The sequence below is a fragment of the Stegastes partitus genome, unplaced genomic scaffold, assembly GCF_000690725.1.
Source record: "Stegastes partitus isolate 25-593 unplaced genomic scaffold, Stegastes_partitus-1.0.2 Scaffold1748, whole genome shotgun sequence".
NCBI classification, from domain to species: domain Eukaryota; kingdom Metazoa; phylum Chordata; class Actinopteri; family Pomacentridae; genus Stegastes; species Stegastes partitus.
In genome coordinates this window covers 89,063-93,689 of record NW_007579479.1, presented here as the reverse complement: position 1 = coordinate 93,689, position 4,627 = coordinate 89,063, and positions in this window count along the sequence as shown.

Here is a 4,627-nt window from a genome sequence, read left to right as displayed (position 1 = left end):
TCATATTATATATTTAGCTCACAAACTGTACATGTTGATATAAAATCTGAACATCATCAATAGAACATCTTCAAAATGTGCTGCATGAATGTGATTTCCAGGTACGAGTCCTCCGTTTATGTTAAACACTCAGATCTGTAGAGATGAGCTCCTCCCACTTTGTTCTTTTAGTGACAACACCACATCCTTCAATAAACAAACAAACAAACAAACTGGAGACGCCAGCAAATGAAAAAAGGAGCAGTGACAATAAACGTCTTTGCAGCGGCACCAAACCGAGGCTGCAATCTGCCGTAATGTGCCGAGCAGCCGAACAGGTGATGCCTCACCTCTCGCTGGCGGAGAGAGGAGGCGAGAGGACGGGAGGGAGAGCCGGGATTGAAGAGCAATCACAGGAGAGAAATGTCATATTTGCATATCTCAAAAATACATCACAGGACAGCCATAAAGGGGCCTGTGAACACAGTTTTGCATATTGAGAGAAATTTCCGCTGCTTTTCAGAGAGCGCTGTTTATGTGCAATTTTAAGAGGAAGATAAAGGTTATATTGGACGGGACGCAAACGGATCACTCGCACTTGTGAAAGCTGAAAGCTGGAACCCCAAAGAAGACGGATCTTTTAATTTTTTATTTTTTTTATAAAACATAACAACCCACACACACACACACACACACACACACACACCTGATGAGGCCTATCTGCTGCATGTCACACACACACTTGGTCCCTTTCTGGAGCTGACGAGTCATTTTTACTGGATGAACCTAAAATAAGAAGTTCGTTGGGCTTTAAACTGTCGCCGGCAGTGAAAGCAGAGTTGGGTTCCTGCCCATGAGCAGCCTCTGCTGAGTGCCACTCAGGCCTAACTGGAGCTGTTAGTGGAAGTGTAGTGATGAGGAAGCCCGCCCTGTTTGGTACCAGCCATCTCTTACGTCTTTCAACCCATCTGGTTCGGTCGGTCTGCGCCAATATGCCAATTAGAGCTTTTCCGAGGCAGGTCTCACGCTGAAGCCTTGTGATTTCTCCCGTCACCAGCAGCCTCGGCAGACAATAGCACCATCTTGTTTTGATTTGATTAAAATATTTAATTAATTACTGAGCGCCAAAGCTGTTGTTTGTGATTAATGAGGCAGCAACACCTAATCAGCTGGCAGAGGACGGCGCCTGATTGGCTGTCCTCCCTGTCCCACCTGATTGTTTATAACCAAACCACATTGGAATGTGAGGGGACGGCGCTGGTTCTGGTTCTACAGACTGCTGACGGCTCAACACCCTCTCACACTGAAGGCTGCCAGAAAAACAGTGATCCAGTCATTGTTATCGTTATCCTGAAACTGTGTGAAAGCAAACGACAACGACGGGTTAAATCAGGAACAAACAAAGAGTTTTATTAGAAAGGTTGTCATGTTAACATAGAAACTGCCTGATGGGTCAGTCCAGAAACATGCTGAGGTTAATTGGTGATTGTAAATTGTCCGTAGGTGTGAATGTGAGTGTGCTTGGTTGTCTGTCTCTAAGTGTAGCCCTGTGATAGACTGGTTACCTGTCCAGGTGAACCTGCCTTCACCCTGAGTCAGCTGGGATAGACTCCGCCCCCCCATAGTGAGGATGAAGGTGTAGAGATGATGGATGGATGGGTTCTGTTCCTGCAGAACAATCCCAACTTTAAAAAAAAAAACAGAGCTAAATATAAAAATGACGAGATAAAGAATGTGCAAAACTGTGAGACGTCTTACAGGTTGTTGTTTTGTTTGTTTGTTTTATTTGCATACTCCTGTAGGGGGCGCCTGTAGGAGTAGCCCACAACGTGTCACAGACCTGGTGCTGCAGCCACATTACAATATAGAGCCCATCTGATCATACAATAATTCAACAGCTATTTAACAGCAACTAGAACATATTTCTACATGATCAGTATCTGCAGCTCCGACATGGTAACAGCACAGCAGAGTGCAGGACTGCACGGTGTACCAGCACAATATGTTCTAAATGAGCTGGTTCTGCATTTCTGACAGGATATTATGATTTATTTTAATAAATTAAAACTCCAGGAGTGAGGGACATTATTAAAGTCCCAGTCTTGGTTCCTGTGATGCTGGTTCAGAGGAGTGATGAGGTGTTTAGCTGCAGCGTACTGACCAGGACGGATCCGTTCAGCTCGTGTCTTCTTCAGTTCTCCTCCAGCCTTAATAAAGAGCAGCATATGGACGGCTGCTCCGGCAGAGACGGGGGGAAACAGAACGAGGAAATGAACAGATATAGACACCGGGATGAAAGATTGGAGGAAGTGAAAAACAGAAGCCAGAACAGCAGCAGCAGCGGCAGCCGGGCTGGGTTCCGGCCCGGCTTCCTCTGCTCTCTCTCCTCCTCACACACATAAATCACAGGCAGGACTGTCCTTGCATGATAGAGCCAAATTATTATGGCTAAACACACAAGAATAGGGGATGATTAAAGTGTCTGGGGCCTTCTGAGAGGAGATGGAGACATGATTTATTACCCTGCACACAGCAGTAGACTGAAATATCCCAAAGACTGAACACTCCGAGTCCTGCCTGGTGGCTTCCTGAGTGTTTCAGTGAAAGCCGGTACAGTAGGTGGACAGCTGTAAGGACAGGCGCTGACTGTTTGTGAACACTGCTCCAGTTTTAATACCATTCATGTCATCCTCCCGCACTGCAGTCTGCTCTGATGCTTTCCTGTTTTTCCAGAGGTGGCGGAGTAGTCACAGGCTACATCCACACGACTGTTCATAACTCCTGCTACGCTAACGCCGAGCCTCCACAGGACTGGAGCCCTAACGTAGACCCAGGTTCAGAGATCTGGGAAACAATGAGCAGATCCCTGATTCATCACACTCCTGTTGTGCTCCCAAAGAAACTCCATCCATCCATCATCTCTACACCTTAATCCTCACTAGGGTCATGGGGGGTGGAGTCTATCCCAGCTGACTCAGGGTGAAGGCAGGTTCACCTGGACAGGTAACCAGTCTATCACAGGGCTACACTTAGAGACAGACAACCAAGCACACTCACATTCACACCTACGGACAATTTACAATCACCAATTAACCTCAGCATGTTTCTGGACTGTGGGAGGAAGCCGGAGAACCCGGAGAGAACCCACGCTGCACGGGGAGAACATGGAGACTCCACGCAGGAAGATCCCTGGTGTCCTCACCGGGACGTGAACCGGCGACCTTCTAGCTGTGAGGCGCTAACGGTGCTAACCACTGATCCACCTGCAGCCCCCAAAGAACGAAGAAATTCTTCCTTTTGGGTCCGACTGCTGTTCCTCCTTCTACAGCCAGGCAGCCGATCACCTGATGGTTTCAGCAGTCGTGTGTTTTCAGGACTGTAGGTATACACAGAGATCACTTCTTATCTCCAAGTACAAATATATTGTTTTTGCTCCCTGACTTCGGAGTAAGTTTGAATGTGTGTGTTTGTAGCTGACAGACTCTTTTTCCTGTAAAGGTGAACGACGTGAAGCGATCAGATCATGAGCAGACGTCCTCCGGTTTGCTTCCATCCAGAGTTCAGTGCATGAAACAGAGACATCCTGTCACTCCAGCTTCTCGTCGTGTCCTCGGCAGTGAATCACAGCCGTGAAGTGCTACAAACACTAATTTGCTCCCGGCTCCTTATAAATCTGCTCCCCGTCCCGTGTTCTCATCTTTCTTCATCCTGGCCTGACGCTGTGCCCTTTCCCTGCTATAAATTGTGAACACTGCTCAGCACAATGCCTTTCTGTACGTAAATTATCAATAAGTGAAATGTCACAGGACAGAGAGAGGAATGGTATCTGGCTGACCCGTCTCTGTGGCCTATCGGGTAAACATTCCCCGGGTTGTAAATAAACCATGCATCAGCGCTGCCTGTGGGGATTTATTAAACATTACATCTGCATCAGCCGACGCATGGAGATAGAGGAGCAGACTGGGCTGGATGAGGCTGATCTCAGGCAGCAGCAGCGCTACGGATAAAAACTATAAAATAACGTCAACATCCAAACCCCATCAACATCAACGCTCATAGATACGAGATTCATAAAGGAGTTCAGAAACTTGCTCCAGTTAAAACCCCGTTTACATCGGATCAGTCAGACTGATCAGGCTATCTGTGTTTTAATCCAAACATCTGCACATGAACTGCTGTATTCCAGCCAACAGCTCCTCTGACCACGGATCAGTAGAAAGGTGCAGGTCAGTAATTAATGATGATATTTCTCCTGGATCACAGCTGCTGTCTTCAGATCATGTTTCTGGAGGCTGGTGTGTTTCATGGAGAAGATGTTTAAAGCTCGGTAAAGATTGCTTTTCTCAGGTTTCAGCAGTCTCAACATTTTAATTTGGGGAATAACGGAAAACATTTTGGGAAATATGCTGACTTGCTTCATTTCTGAGAATTCAACAAGAGTAGAAACATCTTTCTCACGGCTCTCCTCGCCGGGCATGAAGACCGGACAGGACAATCATATGCAGGGAAAACACACAATTCAGTCTTGGCATCTCAACTAAAAGCCAACGTTCAGCTAAACTCAACATCCCTGTGAGTGTTCTTGTTCCAGTAGAACATGAACACACACTTGTCTGGATCAGCGTCCCAGCAGCGAACCAGCAGATGA